The 21661-nt window shown below is 48.2% G+C and overlaps 2 protein-coding genes and 1 long non-coding RNA gene across 18 annotated transcripts in view; 1 reads left to right on the plus strand and 2 right to left on the minus strand.

Annotated features, from left to right (window-relative positions):
• LOC129648528 (uncharacterized) overlaps positions 1-9196 on the plus strand; it is a 61761-nt gene extending 52565 nt beyond the window's left edge. The window contains exons 3-4 of the long non-coding RNA XR_008712762.1: positions 7859-8063; positions 9092-9196. This is a non-coding gene — a long non-coding RNA (uncharacterized LOC129648528). The remainder of the gene's footprint in view (positions 1-7858; positions 8064-9091) is intronic.
• Positions 1-15425, minus strand: part of NOPCHAP1 (NOP protein chaperone 1) — a 256395-nt gene extending 240970 nt beyond the window's left edge. The window contains exon 1 of the mRNA XM_055574938.1: positions 15415-15425. The gene's annotated coding sequence lies outside the window, so the exon portion shown is untranslated. The remainder of the gene's footprint in view (positions 1-15414) is intronic.
• The window catches only part of CHST11 (carbohydrate sulfotransferase 11), a 261341-nt gene that overhangs the window by 10560 nt on the left and 229120 nt on the right, over positions 1-21661 (minus strand). The window lies entirely within an intron of this gene.

Genomic DNA, 21661 nt, shown 5'->3' on the forward strand with positions numbered 1-21661 from the left:
GAATATAGTTCTCTGTGCTAGACAGGGGGACCATGTTGTTTACTCATTCTGTATATAAAGGTTTGCATCTGTTAACCCCAATCTCCCACTCCATCCCTCCTTTAGCCCCCTCCGCCTTGGCAACCACGTCTGTTCTCTATGTCCATTGTTTCTGTTTTCATAGATAGGTTCATTTGTTTCATATTTTAGATTCCACATATAAGTGATATCAGATAGTATTTGTCTTTCTCTTTGTGACTTACTTCACTTGGTATGATAATTTCCAGTTGTGTCCATGGTGCTGCAAAAGGCATTATTTTGTTCTCTTCTATGACTAAGTAGTACTCCACTAGACAGCATATTAAAAAGCAGAGACATTACTTTGCCAATAGAGGTCTGTCTAGTCAAAGCTATGGTTTTTCCAGTAGTCACGTGTGGATATGAGAGTTGGACTATAAAGCTGAGCGCTGAAGAATTGATGCTTTTGAACTGTGGTGTTGGAGAAGACTCTTGAGAGTCCCTTGGACTGCAAGGAGATCCAACCAGTCCGTCCTAAAGGAAATCAGTCCTGAATATTCACTGGAAGGGCTGATGCCGAAGCTGAAACTCCAGTACTCTGGCCACCTGATGAGAAGAACTGACTCACTGGGAAAGACCCTGATGCTGGGAAAGACTGAAGGCAGGAGGAGAAGGGGATGACTAGAGGATGAGATGGTTGGATGGCATCACCGACTCAATGGACATGAGCTTCCAGGAGTTGGTGATGGACAGGGAAACCTGGCGTGCTGCAGTCCATGGGGTCTCAAGGAGTCGGACACGATTGGGTGACTGAATTGAATATTCCACTACGTACACCACTTTCTTTATCCATTCAGCTGTTGATGGACATTTAGGGTGTTTCCAAGTCCTAGCTGTTGTGAATAGTGCTGCTCTGAACATAAAGGTTCATGTATCTTTTTGAATTATAGTTTTCTCTGGGTATATGCCCGGGAGTGGGACTGCAGGATCATATGGTAGTTCTATTTTTAGTTTTCTGAGGAACCTCCACACTGTTTTCCACAGTGGCTGTATCAAACTTACATTTCCATCAACGGTGTAGGAGGGTTCCCTTTTCCTCACACCCTCTCCAGCATTTGTTAATTGTAGACTTTTTAATGATGGCCTTTCTGACTGGTGTGAGGTGGTACCTAATTGTAGTTTTTATTTGCTTTTCTCTTATAATTAGCAGTGTTGAGCATCTTTTCATGTGCTTATTGGCCATTTGTATTTTTTCTTTGGAGAAATCTCTATTTAGGTGGTCTTCCCATTTTTGGATTGGTTTTCTGTGGTTGAGTTGTATGAGTTCTTTGTATATTTTTGGAAATTAAGCACTTGTCAGTTGTATCGTTTGCAAATATTTTCTTCCATTCTGTATGTTTTTTGTTTACGGTTTCCTTTGCAAAAAGATTATAAGTTTGTTTAGGTCCCATTTGTTTATTTTTGCTTTTCTTTTGCCTTGGGAGACTGACCTAAGAAAACATTGGTGCAATTTATGTCAGAGAATGTTTTGCCTATGTTCTCTTCTGGAGTTTTATGGTGTCATGTCTTATGTTTAAGTCAGTTTGAGTTTATTTTTGTGTATGCTAAGAGTGTGTGTTCTAACTTCACTCTGATTTACATGCGGCTGACTTTCCCCACACCACTTGCTAAACAGACTGTCTTTTTCCCATTGTCTACTCTTGCCTCAGGAAATTGGTTTCTTAGGATTTCAACTTGTCACCTGTTTAATTACAAGGACTGAATCGCTACAGGAGCTCACCCGACCTTTCCAAAGCAAAAAGAAGGAAAACGTGCAATGGATGGGAGGGCTTTTGAGCCCTGGAAAGGGTGAGGCGGGGGTGCAGGCGGCCCTGGGTGATAGAGGGCCTCTGGATGCAGCCTCCCAGCCGGGCTCAGCTGAGCCACATGTGAGCTAAGGTGCTGAGCTGCATTTTAACCTTGGGCACTTGGAGGGCAGAAACAAGCAAGCAGTTTGTTGTTTTGTTTTGTTTTTTTCCACCTAGGCTGGTGGTTAAGGTACGTCTCTTCTATGCTGGGTTTAAATTTGGTGATCTGGATTAGGGTCAGTGCCTACTCAAATGCCCTTCCAAGCCAGCAGGGAGTCCCTGGCCCACTGAAGGTGTGGGAGATACCACTTAAATCTTGGTCATGTAGTCATGAGGGAATGGGGACCTAGCCTTTTGAATTCTCAAGAAAATCAGAAAGCCCAATTTTATGCATAATCTGCATTCTCAAATGTTAACTATCACTTATTTTAAAAAAAAACCACTTTTTAAATGGTGTTTAAAAGATTTTTTAACTTGTTTGGGCTGGGTTTGCCTGAGGGCCAGCAGTCGGCGCCCTCACCCAGGCTTTTGAGGACAGTGAGGCTCGTAAGGAAGAGCCCTCTCTGAAAGGGCTGTTCTGAGCTGGGCCCACCCCAGTTGCCTCTCGTCCAGCTGCCCTGCTCAGCTTAGGAGCTGTAGGCAGGTGGGGGTGGGGGCAAGAAACCTCAGGTGGAATGGGCCAGACTGCAGAAGTTCCAGAATGCAATTAGGAAAGCTCAGGACTGGTGGTTATTAAGAGACACCCCTGGAACCTCAGCGCTCCCCACCCTACTCTTCTTTGTAATGCCTCCTTCTAACGTTCTGATCACTGTCCATTTTGTGTGTGTCTCCCTTCTAGAATGTAAACTCCAGGAGGGCAGGTACTTCTCACTTTTTGTTCTTTCTTGTATCCTCGGTCCCTGGCACATGGTAGACACTCAGAGTTCTGTTGAAGGAGCGAACAGATGCATGAATGAATGACTTGGGGTGACAGGGATTTTAAAGGCCACAAGTGGCTGCTGAGGCTGCATGGGCCTCCTGATGCCTCAACCTGCAGCCGCAACACAAGAGCTTAGAATCAGCCCTGAGGCCAAGAGACTGGCAGCTGGGGTGCTTGGCGCTGGGTGGAAATGGGCTCAGGGTGCCTGCAGTGGACTTTGATGCGGGGGAAGGGGGGAGGGAATCTGGCACTTTCCACCTGAATGGTGAGGCCAGGAAGCAGGAGGTGCGGCAGAATTACTCAAGAGAGTGCCAAGGGGCCCCTTTCAGCCTGACCAGATGTGGCTGGAGGGGGTTTATTTCCATCTCACATCAGCTGTTCGGGCTTCCGGAGGCCTGGGCAGGGTACGGGAGGGGCAGAGAGTTGAGGATGCGGCTCTTGCCAAGCTGGACAGGCATCCGATGAATGGGGGCCCAGAACTGGGACAATGGTGGGGAAGGGATGTGGCTCCCACGCTGCTCAGGGCAGGGGGTGCAGCCCTGGGTTTCCTGGGAAAGCAGCAGTCAGAGGGCAGGAAGAATGTGCACCTGCTGACTGGCACTTTGGGACCCTCAGAAATCACTGTGGGCTGGAAGGGGCGGGCTCCACTGCGCAGCCTCAAAGGGCTCACGCCACCCCCCAGCCAACAGTGACTTCTGGGGGCTGACAGCACCCCATCCAGATAAGGGCTCCCAGAGGGCGACACTCTTTCTGAGGCAGAGGGTAGCAACTCCTGCCCCCAGCTTCTCCTCCTCATCTCTCCCTCCTTGGGACGAACTGGCTTCATCAGTTCTCTTTCTAGACTCACCAGGATGTTCTACTACTCATATTTTGCCCGGATCACTTGAGCCCCTCAGGTCTTAGTTATCCCATCTGTAAAATGGGGGCAACAATAGTATCTCCTTCTCGAGACTGTTTAGAGAATTCAGTGAGAACCTACCAGGAAAGCACTTAGCACTGTGCACACAGCAGGCACTCAGTAAACAGTATCTCTCTGTATCATTTTAAATATTACAGAGGTGGCTGGCGGTACTGCGAGCATATCACCCTGCCCTGCTCAGCCTAATGGTGCTTCTCAGTCAGCAGTGTATGTCAGAAGCACAGTGCGTCTTTGGTGCGATGTGAATTCCTAGACACCTCCCGAAGAAACTCTGACTCAGTGGGTCTGGTTGCCTGCTCTGGATGGCTGCCCCAGGGTGATTCTACCATGTCAGTTCCAAGGTTGATGGTCCTGTGTTCCATTTGAAAACTGCTGACCAGACATTATTTTTACATGAACAGGATCTGCAGTGAACATCCAACACATTTTTCATCTGGCTTGGGGCGATTCAATATCTCACTGACATTGGTGATGGATGGAAAAAATTGGAGGCAACTTGGATTGGCAGCTGTTAAGCAAATTGGAAATCTGAAGAGCAATTTTCTAGCTATAGAGAGATTAGCTATTAATATGCATTAACAGACTGTATAGTATGCATGGAATTTCAGAGTCAGTGAACTGTGGATTGAGAGACAAGCATGTTTCAACAGTATCCCATTTCCCTATTGTTCAAAGGGGACATTCTTGGGTTTTCATGTCTGCATGTTGTGTGTTTCCTGGTGAGGGCAAGGCTAGTCTTTCACTAGGAGAGGCAGAGGCAGCTCTGAGAGGGGGCCCCAGAGGAGCCATTTGCACCACCTTCACCCAGGCTCTTGTGTGTCAAGCTCCTCCATCCTGATCATAGAGCACCATGAGTGATGTAGGTTCAACTGACTTCCCAAGGCTTTTAGGATAGGACCTAGGTATCTTTTATGAAGTGCTCAATACCCAATATGTGCAGGACTTAGAAAAGAGTAATTAGGAGGAGAAGGGGACGACAGAGGATGAGACGGTTGGATGCATCACTGACTCAATGGACATAGGTTTGGGTGGATCTCCGGGAGTTGGTGATGGACAGGGAGGCCTGGCGTGCTGCGGTTCATGGGGTCACAAAGAGTCAGACATGACTGAGCAACTGAACAACACATGAATGCCTTTCCCCTCCCTCAAGGATGGTCCATTTGGGATGCTAATGAAAGTGCCATAGAAAGACCATTTACCAGTTGCTTATGGAGGAACTTAAGAACGTGGGCTTTTTCTGGGGACATACCCATAACACAGCTGTACATGATATCATGGCATGGACTTCAACCAGGGGCTCACAGATGAATAAGATCCTCAAGTTAATGGCATTAAGTGTGGGCATGGCCGCCTTTCTGTAGATCTTCAGAGTACTTTCCCATCCCTAGACCTTGGATGGAGAAGGGAATGGCAATCTAGTATTCTTGCCTGGAGAATCCCACGGACAGAGGAGTCTGGTGGGCTACAGTCCATAGGGTCACAAAGAGCCGGATATGACTGAGGGACTAAACAACAGAGCCCTTGAAACACAGCTTCAGAGTCAGAGAATACTTTGTAATCACCTGAGATCACATACTGAGGCCCAAAGATGCTAATCCCTCCACTCACTCCCAGGAAGTGGGGAAGCTGGGGCTGGAACCTGAATCTGCTGCCCCTTTGTGCTGCTGGACTGTACAGCGAAAAGAGGAAGTTTCTTATCCCATCCTCCCAGCAGTGCATGCACGGCCCAGGGATGGATCCAGGAACAGAGTGAAGGGACAGCCAGCCCAAGTGCCATCTCCATGGTGCTAAAACATCTCTGTGAGGTTAGAAAACAATCCTGCTTCCACCAACTTAGGAAGTCTTTTGGTAACACATGTAGAGTCATGGTTGGTGGAATTCCTAAAGCTGAACAGGAGCCAGTGACCTGTTTTACTATACACTATAGGGACCATGGGGCTTCCCAAGTGGCTCAGCAGTAAAGAATCTGCCTGCAATGCAGAATTCTTGCAGGAGACATGTGTTCATTTCTTAGGTCAGGAAGATTCCCTGGAGTAGGAAATGGCATCTCACTCCAGTATTCTTGTCTGGAAAATCCCATGGACAGAGGAGCCTGGCAGTCTACAGTCCATGGGGTCACAAAGAGCCGGACACCACTGAGTGACTAAACAACGAATAGGGACCATGGCATAGATTCCCCTGGGCTGGCTTGATTGAAGAACCCACTGAAGAAAACTGAAGAACTAGGAAAGGTCTGATTTTTTTTTTTTTTTAAAGAACAGTGACTGCTGTTTGCAGATAACATGATATTACACAAATAAAATCGTAACAATGCAACTAGAAAACTACCAAATTCATTGATGAGTTCTAGTAACGTTTCCGGATACAAAATTATCACACAGAAATCTCTTGCATTTCTATCCATTAACAACAAAAAATCAGAAAGAGAAATTAAGGGAACAATCCCCTTTACTCTCACATCAAAAAGAAAATACCCAGGAATAAACCTACCTCAGGAAGCAAAAGACTTGTATTCTGAAAACTATAAGACACTGATGAAAGAAATTGAAGAGGACACAAACATGGTACATCATGTTCTTGGATTGGAAGAATCATTATCATCAAAATGACTGTACCATCCAAGGCAACCTACAGATTCAATCAATCTAATCCCTGTTAAATTACCAATGGCATTTTTTTCACAGAACTAGAACAAAAAGTTTTACAAATTGTATGGAAACACAGAAGGCTCCAAATAGCCAAAGAAATTCTGAGGAAGAAAAACTGGACAGCTGCATGTAAAAGAATGAAACTAAAACAGTCTCTAACATCATACACAAAAGTAAACTTGAAATGGATTAAAGACCTAAATGTAAGACCGGATACTATGAAACTCTTCAAGGAAAACATAGGCAGAACACTCTCTGACATAAATCATAGTAATATCTTTTTTAATTCACCTCCTACAGTAATGAAAACAAACACAAAAATAAATGGGACCTAATTAAAAGCTTTTGCACTGCAAACTATAAACAAAATATAAAGACAACCTACAGAATGAGAGAAAATATTTGCAATCTATATCACTGATGAGGGATTAATGTCTATATAAACAGCTCATATAGCTCAATTAAAAAAAACAAAACAGCCCAATCAAAAAATGAGAAGACCTAAGCAGACATTTCTCCAAGACATACAGATGTCCAAAAAGCACATGAAAAGATGCTGATCATCACTAAGTATTAGAGAAAGGCAAATCAAAACTACAATGAGGTATCACCTCACACCCGTCAGAATGGTCATCATCAAAAAGTTGACAACTAGCAAATGCTGGAGAGGGTGTGGAGTAAAGGGAACCCTGTTAGTGGGAATGTGAGGTGGTACAGCCACTGTGGAGGACTGTATGGAGGTTCCTTAAAAACTAAAAGTAGAAATACCATATGATCTAGCAGTCCCACTCCTGGGCATGTATCAAGAGAAAACCATAATCTGAACAGATACATGCACCCTAAAGTTAACTACAGCACAGTTTATAATGCAACCTAAATATCCATTGGCAGATGGATGGATAAAGAAGAATGTGGTACATATATACAATGGAAGTTGTTTGCAGCAACATGGGTGAAACTAGAGATGATCATACTAAGCGAAGTAAGTCAAAGACAAAAATCACATATCAATTATATGTGGAATCTAAAAGGATACAAATGAACTTATTTACAAAACAGAAAAAGACTCACAGACTTTGTAAACAAATTTATGGTTACCAAAGGGGAAAGGTGGGGGGCGGAGATAAATTAGGAGTTTGCACTTAACAGATACACATTGCTATATGTAAAATAGATAATCAACAAGGACCTACTGCATAGCACAGTATTCAATATTCTGTAATTAAAAATATGGGGAAAGAATCGGAATAAGAATGTATATATATGTATACATATAATTGAATCACTTTGCTGTATACCTGAAAATACAACCTTGTAAATCAACCATACCCATTTAATCAAATAAAAATTAAAAAAAAATTAAGAATGCATAAAACTAAAAAAAAAGAACAGTGACTGGGCCAGTGGAATAAGAAAATAAGTAACTCAATTTCAGGATAGAATTTTTACAGAAAATCAGTGTCTCCCTGATCCCATAAAATGAATACTCAACAAATATTGAGAGTATTTGGTTTCTTACCCTGCCTAGGACACCTAGGATGCTGCTCAGCCAGCCTGACACAGAGATCGGAGGTCAGACTCTGAAGTCAGGCAGACACATCTGGACCTGAATCCAGGCAATACCCCTGAAGAACCACATGATCCAGGATTGTCATTTCCACCCTCCCAGCCTCGGTTTCTGTATCTGTAAAGTGGAAGCTGATATCAACTCATACTTTACAGGCTGTCATGAGGTTTATTGGGGTAAAATCTGCAAAGAACTAAGCATATCATCTGGCCCATAGCTGCTTTTAATGTACATGCAAGTATTATCCAGAGTTAAAAATTCTTTCCCATGGAGGGAGGGAAAAAGAGGTCTTATTTTCTAGCTGTTTTCATCAAGAAGCAGAACACAGACACTGCAGCTAGACAGCCGGGGGTTAAAATTTGGCTCCACCACTTACTGGCTCAGAGAAGGCAATGGCACCCCACTCCAGTACTCTTGCCTGGAAAATCCCATGGATGGAAGAGCCTGGTAGGCTGCAGTCCATGGGGTCGCTAAGAGTCGGACACGACTGAGCGACTTCTTTCACTTTTCACTTTCATGCATTGGAGAAGGAAATGGCAACCCACTCCAGTGTTCTTGCCTGGAGAATCCCAGGGACAGGGGAGCCTGGTGGGCTGCCGTCTATGGGGTCACACAGAGTCGGACACGACTGAAGCGACTTAGCAGCAGCAACTTACTGGCTATGGAGATTGGGCAAGTTACTTGACATGTGGCTCAATATTTTCACCTGTAAAATGGGGCTGAGACCACCACTGACCATCTAAGGTTTGACGTGGTGGTGATAATGGCTCGCTGTATGCCCAAAACACGAGGGGTGCACAGCGGGCTGGCCTGGGCATCATTTGTCTTCTGTTAAGACCAGTGCGATAATGAAGAGATGAGGAAGTTCCCCACATTACTTTCCCCCTAAACCTCTGCCATAAAGTGCTGACAAGGAGGGAGAGTGGCTGATGTCATTTGTCCTTTCACTTCCCCTGTCTCTCGGGTGGAGGCCAAACAGTGGTGAGTCCAGAGAGAAGTGGGAGAGAAAGCTTGAGCTGCATACACCTGCACTCCTGAGTGGGTGGGGGAGGCGCTGATTCCTGACCTCTGGCAGGCACAGCACACCGTGGTACCGGAGCCTCTCAGCTGACCTAGCCCATCACCTGGAGGTCCCACTTTATCCCTCAGAGGGCTTCAGATCGGTCAGCTCGCCTCTCCCCCACTGCCCGGCAGGTCACCGACCTCCTGGCCGTGTTCTCCAAGCCCACGAGGGACACCTAACACCTGGCAGATGCTTCATACTCCACCTCAATCCCTCAGCTGGCACAGGCTAAGCAACCAAGGCTCAGGCGCTGGCAGGTGTCCACTTTAGAGCCAGATAAGGTTTGTCTTCAGGGAGAAATCTCGCAGTCTAATGATGGACACAGAAGAGCAAAGGAAAACATGGTGATGCAATGTGGCAGCTGACAAGTGCTCACCCAGGGCTTAGATTCCCAGACCTAGCACCTACTAGCTTAGAAGCATGGGGCTCTCTTAACCTCTCTGAGCCTTTATTTTTCCAACTGTAAAATGGGCAAAGCAATAGCCCCTCTCTCAAAGGTAGTGGAAAAGATCAGCTGAGAAGAATGACATATGCCCTGACATATGACTCAATGCTTGAGAGCTCACTGCCTCACAAGGTCAGCATGAGGATGGAGGAGGACAGGATAGCACAGGCAATGCCCTTTCTTTGGGAGGAAATGATTTCCCCAAGAAAGGAGTGTTCCTGGGAAGCTGGAGAGAGAAGAAGTTGTGAGCTGGGCTAAAAGGACACGTGAACCGGAGCAGGGGTGGGAACTGGAAGCACAGAGACTGACTCAGAAGGAGCAGGGAGCAGGGCTGTCCCTGCACAGGCCGTGAGCCCCCAGTGACAGGGCCAGGGTGATCTGCCCAGGCTAAATGAGCCTACGGAGCCCAGGGGAGGCTAGGCACCCCGACACCACCCCCCCCCCCGGCCTTCCAGAAAGGAAGCTTCACAGACATAATTACACTGGTGGAGAGAGGCAGCCTTCTGGGAATCTTTTTTTATACACTAAGTGGCATTCTCTGGGCCAAAGCAACAGAGGTTCAGAAAAGCAAGTGGGATCAGGGCCTGGGGGGACTGATTTTCATGAATGAATCTCCTTCCTGTGGTGACTGAAGCCTCCAGGGGAGGCCCTTGAGCACCAGGGACCAAAAACCTGATGACAGCCAGGGACAGGCCACCACAGCCTCCCCAGGGGACAAGGCCTTGGTACTGCCCTCCCCCAGGCCTCAGCTTTCACTTCCCCCTGCTCTGCGCACTCTCCAGGCTGGGCCCAGGGTGCAAAACCACCTGCGAGGAGGATTCTTCCTCCCCTATTTCTGTTTTCTTTTGAAAAACCATAAAAACTACAGTGACTTAAGAGAGACAGGAGTACCTCCACTCTGTGTCTCCCGGACTGCCCTGAGGAAGGCGCTGGGCAAAGGTTCCGGATGAGGTCTGGAGTGAAACAGAATGAGCTAGACAATTCTAGGTCAACTGACCATTTGTTAACAAGCCCATGACCCCAAACAGAAAGCTACAAATTCACCTGCAGGCTCAGGTGGAAAAGGAAGAAAACCAGATGTTGCATTTACTGAGGTCAACATTTAGTGCACTTGTCATGGGGTAGGAGAGGAGCTGGGTCCAGTCGGGGGATCAGATATGTGGACAGGGGTAGACCAGGAAGACCATGGATAGGGATCCAGGCTCTGTGTGGTGATGGACCCTTGCCTGGGACTCAGAATACTGAGACATAAATGGAAATGTGGGGATTGCTGCCTCTTTACGACCATGGGAACCTCTGCATGCATTAACGAGGTCATGGATTACCAGAACCAGACTGACAGCAGGAGGCCCGTTTGTCAAATATGGAGTCACCGTTGATAACAAAGGCAGACTGAGACCCACTATGCTGGGGCTGTACCTAATTTTACCTCTGATTCTGATAACCCTGTGAGATGCAAACTAACACCTCTGTTTGATAGATAAGGAAACAGGCTCAGAGAGTTAAGCAATTTTCCAAGGTTGTCAGTCTGTCTTTGCTTTTTTGACACAAAAAAGCCCTCTCCACTGTGACCTGGACCTTTGTGTCTGGAGCATGGTCTGCTCTGTGGAAAATGTGCCCAGGTGCCACAGGGATAGAGTGGCAGTCCCTGACCAGTAGTGGGATGGGAAGGCTAGGCACCTGCCATGTGCCAGGTATCCTGCTAAGCAATGGACAGCCACCATCTCACTGAGTCCCCAGGACAACCTAGAAGTGTCATCCCCACTTTACTGACTGGTACACTTAGGCTCAGGGTGCTCCAACACTTATCTCAAGGCCCACACTTTGTGATTCAACCCTGGTGGCCCAGTTCTGGAGCAGGGTCTTCAGCCTTGAGCTAGTCACCCCCACGCTGACCTGTGGCTGGTTCACTTTATTTATGACCCTAAGCCATTCCCATCAGGAAGAGCCTGAAGCACACAGGCTAATCCACAGCCCAGATCTACCTCGGAGGGGCAGGCATGACTTCTGGGTGCATGGAAAACACCAGGGCAATAATTAATGAACCAAGCTCTAAGGAAGGAAGCACTGATGAAATTCTCTTCCTTAAGTTACTAAGCAGTTTCAACCATTCTCATAATTTATCCTCTAGTCAGCATGTTCAATAAAGACCATCTATAACTGGTGTGAGAAATCAGATTTTCTTCCCAAGGACAATACCAGTTTCAGTTCTGGAGGCCACAGGGTGTGGTTTGTGCCTTGTTCCCTGAAGCCACATTTTGTTTCAATCAAGCGGGGCAATCCGGAAGCCTCGCACAGCATAGGGATGGCCGCCTTTCTCCTTGGAGTTCGTAAACGAGATTTTCAGGGTGGTTTACATACGACTTTTAGCATATCTACAGCTCTGTTCGGGGAGCTAAAGGAGACCCCGGCTTCCACGAGCAGTCATGTGAGGAGCGGATCAGAGCAGAGCCAGTCTCTACAAAGCGTGCCCCCGCGGCCAGCTCAGGGCGAGGGGTTACGGCCACGGCGCCGTGGTCTCGCGCAGGCGCACAGCCGTCCATGCGGCTTCCAGGGACGCCCTCGATGTGGGGGCCCGGCCCCCTGCCAACCCCGCTGCGGCTCCGGTCTCTGCTACAGAACAGTCAGTCTGGGTGCTCTGTGAACAGGCCAGAATCCAGAAGGGTGGGGCATTTTCTCCAAGTTTTATAGGAACGTCTAACCAGAAACATCTGGAAATACAAGGGGCTAAGCTGGACGCCTTCAGGGCGCAGCTCCGGCTCTGCCAGGCCCGGCTTTCACTGAGCAAACTTGCGAGTCTCCGGCCTCTTTCCCAGCATCCTCCTTTGCAAGATGGCTTCCCTTCTGCCTGCCCTCCATCATTCCCCCTCTAACTTCCTCCTTCCTCTGAACTCATCTCAGGGTGGCTGAACTTCCTGTTCCTTCCACATGGAAAGCTCCTTCCATGCAGGCTTTCAGGGCCACCTGGGTGGCAATGTTGCAGGGAGGCCTTTGGAGAGGGTGGGATTCATGCGAAGCAAGAAGCATGTTCTCACCTGCCCACTGGTCATTGCCCCTGGAACGTCCTGCAGGAACCTCCACCTCCAAATATCTGAAGGTGAGTTGTCACCCGCCTCTTCCATGTCTTCGCCTCTGGGAACAGCACTGCGGTGTGCCCAGGGTCTGCCAGACTCCGGGTCATCCACTGCCCACAGCCCAGCCTAGTTTCCATTTCTGTAAAATGGGCCTGGCGTTGAGAGGTAAATGGACACCATCCATCCCCTACCTACATAGGGCCTGGAATTACTAGCTCCTCAGGAGGGACCTCTCTCCTGGGCAGAGCGGGCCCGACACCAGATCCTGAGATCAACTGACCTGGTTCTAGTTTGGGGGATTGGGTTTTCCTCCAGCGGTTAAGTATTTCTAACTGCTTTGAAACTAAAAGAGTTAATAAAAATAACAGAAAAGGCAGGTCCACTTCTATAAACAGGTGTGAAGTCATTGGTCCCTCTCCAAGCCGGGTCTGAACAAGCATGCCCTAGGCTCCTCCTGGCAGCAGCACTAGTCAGGTGCCACTGTGCAATCAGGCCCTCCCAGCCCTCCACTCCCTTTGTCTTGCGAGCTGCTGGTGCATGCCCTGGAAGCCCTGCTGCATTTTTCGGAGGAGCTGGGCCCAGCCAGGGCTGCAGAAACAGCTGGAGAGGTGGGGATGGGCCTGAGCCTGCATCCCGGGCAGCCCCACGAACACTTACCAAGGCCTTCACCTCACTAGGGGTGGCCCTGGAAAGCAGACATCGCAGCATCTCCAGCTCAGATCACCTCCAGCTGGCTTTTCAAAGAAATCCTGTCCCCATTCCACCACCAAGCCCACCTTTCCTAACTTCAAGTCTCAAATGCAGAGTTCCTCCTCTCAGAGCCAATGGAGATAAGAGCCAATCTCTCAGGGTTTGAGTCACAACTTTGTCACTTGGCTAGCTGTGTGACTGTGGGCAAGTTACTTTACCTCTCTAAGCCTAATTTCCTCATCTGTTATGTGGGAATAGCAGTCGATTGAACCAACCTCACAGAATAGGTAAAGCACTCAGAAGAATGCCTGAAACCCAGCATGTGCTAAAGCATTAGCTGCTGTTACTGCCATGTGACCCCAGGCTCGGGCTCAATCCTGCTAGGTGGGCAGGCTCGGGGTGCAGGAGGGGCACCTTTTGAATTTGAAGGTGCCCCCACAGCAGGCAGGGCCATTTCTTGACGTCCACAGTCCGTGTTACTCCCTCCCACAGAGGCCTTATGGACATCCCCCTTTTTCTCTTTCTTCTGTTCCACTCGGCAATCTTGAATCGATTTGGAGATTGTTTCCCTGTGTGATCTGGACAGCTTACATCAAGCAAAAATCAAAGTCTGGCCTTGTGCCCTCTATACTTATGTGCAAGATACTTCTCACCTACATCACCTAGTTAAAGAGCCTGAGATCAGCACAGCATTGTGGAAGGGGCACACACTTTAGAGTCGAGGGGCGGGTTGGCAGGGGTTGGGGGAAATCCCAGTCTGGGCCTCCTCAGTTTCCCCACCTCTCATGGGGCTGGTAACATCTGCCACACAAGAGTACACAGAGAGGATTAAACAAGATGGTACATGTCAAGTTCAGAGTACAGGGCTAATACCTTTTCTAATGTGTCTGGAAATAAGGGCTTTAAAAATGCTTAACAAATACTTAATTCTAGAAGGAAAATTAGCTTCCAATTCTTCATGTCCCTGCAAAATAAATCACCATTTGTTTTGCCATCTGGTCTTGTAAGTGAGTAGCAAGTGGGGATGGAGGAAGCCAGAGAGACGCTAGAGACAGAGGGTATTTATTGATAGATGACGTCAACTGCCCGGATTCAGCAAATGCCCCAGGGACGCCGCAACACTGATAACGAAGGGGTCAGGATTGATCCGAACGCTTTGACTTGAGGGGCAGTGGAACCAGGTGATTTCAGCCGGTGAAACAGCAAGAGGTGTTTTATTATCTGGTAACGCAGGTGACAGATATTCTCGCCCAGCCCCCATCCTGGTGTCTCTCCCATCCCTGACCCCTTGGAGGGTGGGTTTGGAGAAGGGAAAAGAGATGAGGGGAAGAAGGTTGATTTCAAATGAGAAAGATGAATTTTTTAAAAGTAAGCAAAAGTCCAGTGATTTGGTTATCAGGCCACATACAGATGCTCCTGGGGTTAAAACAGCTGTGAAAGCATGCTGTAGTCTAGATTTCCTGTCAGGACCCAGTCCAAGGGTGGAAGGTCTTTAAGGTTCATCTTTCCACGGTTTGCAAGTGCGCAGGAAAAGCCCTGCTGGCTTCCAGCATGTGGGCCAATACAGAGCATGTTATGAGCACAGTCTGGATCGTGCCAGGAAGTCACTGACCCCGGGAGGCCTTACATAGCATGGACATGACCCAACACTCCCTGACCCAATACAGGAGGTGCCATCAGAACAGAACTTCTGGCCACCAGCGGTTCCATTATCTCCTTGGAGGAAAGGAGCAGAGCTCGGGAGCTGGCTCTGTTCTCTCCTGCCCTAGGCCAGAGTCAAATGGGGACAGATCTGCCATCACCAAACAGTCTAGCAAAGGCTGGAGTCATGGCCCAGCTGCCAGACCCCGGGGGCAGGCTCCACAGCTGTCTCCACAACTGAACCCTCCATGGGCAGGCTTCACTCTAAACTATTTGGTGAATGAACACTCCATGGGAGAAAGCCACTGTTTCATTTAAAACCACATTCTGGAATCATTACTGGGCGCAGACATCACCGAGGGGAAAGGTAGGGAGTGAACCAATGTTTGGGAACCTTTTCTTAGGGCTAGAAACCTGGGGTATTTCCCCTGTCCCTTCTTCAACCCTGAGAGGAGGGTAAGCTCATCTCTGATTGACAGACAAGAACACTGAGAGAGTCCAGTTCTGGCCCAAGTCTTGGGGCTGGCAGGGAGGGGGTGCAGGGGTTCATACCAGCTTGCTCACTCTTCTATAATAAAATGGGCCTTCTGAGTGATAATTTGAACCCCCATGTACTGGACAGGAGGTACCAGATTCCTTCCTTCTCTGCATTCCCCCCAAACAAAACTTGGAAAAGCCTCTCTTTAAGGTCTGTCTTTTCGACACTTCCAACCCAAGCAGGGCTCCCCCTCTAAAGTCGAAGTGTAAAAGAGCGCCACTGGCCCACACACCCTGGGAAAATAATGAAATCTCTTTGGCACACTCCTTTTGGCTTTGGTTTGCTTATAGATTGGACTTCCTGTTTGGTTTGCTGGCAGTGGGGAGTAACTGTTTGGGCTGTACTTGTCTTTAAGGCCGAGGTCGGCCAAGTCTGAGTGATAGGTATGTCCGCCCTCCACTTCTCCAAAGCCCATGCAAGCAGCAAACCAACCCTCCAAAGAAGGTTCTGGTTAGTTTGTGCTCTTTGGCTTGGAATGCTAGAGGAGACAGTCAGAGTCACAGTACGAACAGGAATGAAGGGATTGGGGAGAGAGGCAGCAAAGACTGGCCCCAGAAAGACAGCTTGTAAACGGAGAGCAGAGGGCCATACACAGAAGGATGCTGAACAGCTGCTGTGGGTCAGAGAGAAGATGCTCAACCCTGTACCAGCATTGACATTGGGGCTGCTAAGGTGCTTCTGCAAGGCTGACCATCCCACACCTGAGACAGGGTGCCTGCAGGCTAGGACTCTGCTGGAAGCTGTAACCCCGGAGCCAGGAGAGTCCTTCCAGGGAACTGTTGCACCCTCTGTCTGATCCAAGGTGGCCTTGGATTCAACTGGTGGCCTCCAGTGAGACAGAAAACAAGCGATCAAGAGGCTCTCCTGTCCTGGGACTTCCCTGGCGGTCCAGCAGTTGAGAATCCACTTTGCTATGCAGGGGACGCTGGTTCGATCCCTGGTCAGGGCACTAAGATCCCACATGCTTTGGAGCAACTAAGCCCAAGTGCCCCAACTACTGAGCCCTCACACTCTGGAACCTGTATGTCACAACAGATCTGCACAATGCAACAAAGATCCTGCATGCTGCAACTAAAATCCAGCGCAGCCTCCCCCCCAAAAGAGGCCCTCCTATTTCTTTGCAAGCAGAGCAGACAATGAGTGAGGATGTCACACCCGAGGTGGGTTTTTCACAGCTCTTCCCTCTGCTTGGGATACATGCCCCCTTCAACACACACCATTCTGCTCTGACCTGTTTCAAGGCCCAACCCAAGGGTCTCCTCCTCTGGACCAATTGATGAGGCAGCTGCTCCACGCTTTGTGCTACCTGTGTCCTGACACACTACATCACACCATGTCACAGGAAGTTGTCTCACACCTGTTCAGGCCCCAGACCACGAGCTCCTCATGCTTCTAGTGTGTGTATGTGCTCAATCATGTCATGCTTCTAGCCCCTCCTCCATACCTAGTGACAGAGAAGGCAATGGCACACCACTCCAGTACTCTTGCCTAGAAAACCTCATGGACGGAGGAGCCTGGTAGGCTGCGGTCCATGGGGTCCCTAAGAATTAGACATGACTGAGCGACTTCACTTTCACTTCTCACTTTCATGCATTGGAGAAGGAAATGGCAACCCACTCCAGTGTTCTTGCCTGGAGAATCTCAGGGACGGGGGAGCCTTGTGGGCTGCCGTCTCTGGGGTTGCACAGAGTCAGACACGACTGAAACGATTTAGCAGCAGCAGCAGCAGTCATACCTAGTGTGGTAGCTATTCTATAAATGGTTATTGGAAGAACAGCTGATAACTGTTATCAGCAGCTAACAGGATGAAACAGTTGGATGGCACCAACTCAACAGACATGAGTTTGAGCAAACTTTGGGAGACAGTGAAAGACAGTGAAGCCTGGCATGCTGCAGTCCATGGGGTCGCAAAGAGTTGGACACGACTGAGCGACTAAACAACAGCAGTCATGGAGCCCTCCCTATGTGCCAAGCCCTGTGACAAGGCTTTTGTGAGGTTATCTCAGTGAAAATCCTTATGACAACCCTCTGTGACGAGAGGCCACATGGACAGAGAGGTTAAGGAGCTGGTCTCGGGTCACAAAATGAGTAAGTGAGTAGCAGAGACCCGGACCCCAACTCAGGCAGGTGGCTCCTGAGTGCGCTGCCCATGGTGCCATGCTGCCTCTCAAATGAGTGAAGAAAGTGGGGAAGCAGAGGAGCTTTCAGAGTCTACTGGGAGCAGACCAGTGCGTCCAAGGCCCTCAAGGCAGGCCGTGGTGTTGCCTTTGTTTCTGGAGTGGCTCTGCTGTCACCTGACAACAGCCAGCCCAGCAGGTTAGGGAACCAGGTGCCACTTTGTACTGCCAGCCTAGTGCTACCTAGAGCACCCAGCCATGGGGGAGGTGGAAATCAGGCACCAGAGAGTGAAAATTCACCCCAGCAGCCTGACACACAGAGCCAGAGAGGAAGGCCAGGAGAGGGGAGGACATCCCCCACCTCTGGGCCTCTGCTTCCCCCAGGAACCCCCCAGCCAGATGCCCCACAGCTCCAGTCTTCTCAGTCCTTCTACATCCAATCTACTCTTTGTAGATTTCCCTTCCCCAGTTTTATGAGCATCCTCTGGACACACAAATGCACGTGTTATCTTATCGTGTAGACCGTATGGTTTTGAATTTCCATGTCTCATGTTCCTGCTATGACGCTGTTTTCTTTAAAAGGCCAGAATTCCTTAAAATCTAAAACTTTAATGAACACAAGAATCCACAGGGCAGGCAAAGGGGGCATGTACATGATTGTTAAAAATGCACATGCCAGGGTCATTCTCCCAGAGATTCAATCTGTGCCGGAGATCCACTCTGTGCCCAGGAAGCTGCATTCTTAACAAATGATTCCAGGAAATCACTGAAGAAACAGTTTAAATCCTCAGTACCTAATTACTGGATCAAAATGATCTTTTCATATATACAATTTCTCATAATTTACCAGGACCCCCTTATAACCCTTGAGCATCACAACAACTGATACGATGGTCCAGACAGAAGTCACAAGCATGACTGCACAGAAGAGAAAGCTGAAGCTCAAAGAGTCGTTACTCAAGGTGACAGCAAGTTGAAAAGAAGGAAAGTTTAGACTGCCCTGGTCTAGTGGTCATTTCAGCCATGTGTCTGGTGCCTCTGCCACCTTATCCCGGCCTCTATAACTCTGTTTTAGTCTTTTTTTCTTTCCTGCTATAATATTTAAAACAATCCTAAAAACTAAAAGAGGTCAACAATAAGAGAAAAACAAGAATCCCCCAAACTTCCATTTACCAGAGATGATAATTATTCATGTTTTGGTGTATTATTCACATTTGGTGTATTTTTCCAGCTTTATTCTTATGTTTTAATTGTGATTCCACTGTTTTTTAAGCCACACTGTCTCTTCCAACAGTTACCCAAAAGCAAGGACAGTATTGCTTTAACTGGACCTTGAGGAGGGAGAAAGATGCTGGCTGTCTACCTTGTCCTTTTCTGTCCACTGCCTTCCTTAATGGCCATTGTCCCTTCATCCTCTTCCTCATCCCCTCCAGCAAGTGTAAGAGTGATCACCCCCTCCCCAGGAGGAGAGAGAGGGGAGCAAGCTTTCCTGGGCAGGGATGGGACCTCTGGATGTTCAAATCATTGGGGAGAGGACTTCAGGGGTCTCTAATGTAGAGCTGAGAGTGGCTCAGTGGTAAAGAATCTGCCTGCCAAGCAGAAGATCCAGGCTTGGAAAGATTCCTTGGAGAAGGAAATGGTAACCCAAACCAGTATTTCTCCTGGAAAATCCCATGGACAGAAGAGCCTGACGAGCTATAGTTCATGGGGTCTCAAAGAGTCAGACAGCACGTAAGTGACTAAATCACCACCACCCATGTTGAATTGAACCAGGGCGAAAATAGCACACTGTAGCTAGCACTCTCCACAGGGACACTGCAAAACGCAGAAGGACTATGCGTTAGAAGGACTATGAAGGACACCAGTTTTAAGACACAAGTCCAGGGACGCTGAAATCACGCTAACCTCAGAGGGATAGGTGGCTTGTATCTGAGATTCCTACTCCAATTCCTTGCTTTTAAAAGACAACAAACTCAGAGCTGATGCAAACTAACCTCAGGACTCTTCCTTTTCTTTGCTGCTGCTTCTTTTTTTTTTTTTTTTAAGGAGTTTGGAGTTGAAGACCGTTTGATTATTTCAGATTTTGAACAGAGACTGAGAAGTGCTATGAGCTGGCGTGTCTCCTGCTTGCAGGCACGTCTGACTTCCTCTTATCGTTCAGTCTGAAATCCAGCACAGTTCCTCGGGGCTTTGACAGACACGTCCTCACAGCTCTGGGAAAGTTTTAAGGCCAAGTCTGAAGAGACTTGCAAATGAGTTCCTGCGAAGACCTCCTTCAGAACAGTGACTGATGACAATCTCTGTTTCTAAAGGAAACACCCTACTAATTAAACCCACAGCCCGTGAAAGGGTGGTGGAGATGCTCCTGACAGAGAGCAGTGAGAAACGGCAGCCATTATTGTTGTTGTCATGGTTTTCTAAAATCATGCTATGTCTACAGGCCATCAGCTCTTTTAATACTAGATTTTCCCCCAACACCTGCCAGAAGGCTTGGCTTTCTGCCTGGATCTACTCCTCCTTCCCCTCTTTGCCTGCCCACCCCTAACTCACCTGTCAGGCAGAGGCTAAGATGTTGCTTCCTGGGACAGCTTTCCTGAGCAGGTTAGGGCCCCCTGTGCTCCTCCTCCATCCCAGCACTTATGATCCTGTGGCCATCTGCTCGTCCTCCACAAGCTCTGTGCGGTCCAAGAGCTTGTTTGCGTGTTCACTGCTATACCTAGAACCCTGCCTGGCACGTAACAGATGCTCAATAAATGCCTACTGAATGAGACTGAAAGAAGACGACTGGAGGACAAAAGATTTCCTCCTTGGGTCCTGAGTGTAGATTTCTGTCTAAACATGATTATGAAAGCACATTGACTTCATTCATTCAACAAGCACTGAAGGGTTTTCCTGGTGGCTCAGTGGTAAAGAATCCGCCTGCTGATGCAGAAGACACAGATTTGATCCCTGGTCCACATGCTGAGGAGCAACTAGACCCATGTGCCACAGCTACTAAGCCTGTGCTCTAGAGCCTGGGAACTGCAACCACTCACTACAACTACTGAAGCCTGAGCACCCTAGAGCCTGTGCTCCACAAGAAGAAGCCACACGATGAGAAGCCCACACGCTGCAACTGGAGAGTAGCCCCCCTCTCTGCAACTAGAGTAGAGTCTGTGCAGCAACGAAGACCCAGCACCACCAAAAATAAATAAATAAAAATTTGAGAAAAAGAAAAACCAGCATCGAGGAACATCGGCAGCCTGTTGAGACGTGGGCTGACTGGTCCAGTCTCATCACCTCCACTCCACCACCATCCAAGACACCACGCCAAGGAGTGGGCAACTGGCTTCCTGAGAACTCTTGAGGTTCTGAGCCCCACACACTCCCATTGACCCTCTTGTGGGCTCCACAGCCCTGCTTTGTTGGGCTTGGAGGAACAAGTTTCAGTCACCTGGGCAGAAAGACCACTTCCCCAGCCTTGATGTCAGCTCCCAGTTAGATTAACCCATCTATTGCTCCTCAAAAGGTTGAATGGGATGAGCCAGGAACAAGATTGACCTTAAAGGGTCTGGAATGTCAGATCCTGAGGACTGTAACACAAAATTTCATCCATCAAGATCTTAGGAACCCCCAGTGATAGGGAGTAGGTACCACCCCTTCTAGAAGGTACTAATAATGTAATTTATTTCCATGACTACATCATCCCTTGGGGGGAGGCAAAATAAATACCTGTTTCCTTCTAGATCCCTAGAGACCCACCAGTTGAAAATAACACTGGTGACCTAAGGCAGCTTGGTGAACCAGACAAAACTGCCAAGTGGACAAAACCATCCTTCTGAATTACACTATTTGACATGTTCTAGACTTGTCCCTAGTATCTTCTTTAATCCATTATCCAAATTTATCTGTCCCCACATCCTAGTCTTTCAGGGCCCTCCGTTCTGCTAGACCCAGTTCTTCTCTGGGTCTCCAGATATCTCCTGTGAAACATGACAGGACTGCCAGCAGCTGCTTACGTCAAGGCTCAGATTCAGAAATCTTAAACCTGGCTCAGGGGTTCATTAGGCAGTGGATTCAGATCATGCATATCTAAATCCAGTTCAAACACATGTATCTGGAAACATCTTGAGAAATTACACTCTAATGTCTCAGCCCTATGGCAGGTTTACAAGTAAACTTTGAGGCTTCTCAAACCCTAGCACACCCCACCCATC

The sequence above is a fragment of the Bubalus kerabau genome, chromosome 1 (assembly GCF_029407905.1).
Source record: "Bubalus kerabau isolate K-KA32 ecotype Philippines breed swamp buffalo chromosome 1, PCC_UOA_SB_1v2, whole genome shotgun sequence".
Taxonomy (NCBI): domain Eukaryota; kingdom Metazoa; phylum Chordata; class Mammalia; order Artiodactyla; family Bovidae; genus Bubalus; species Bubalus kerabau.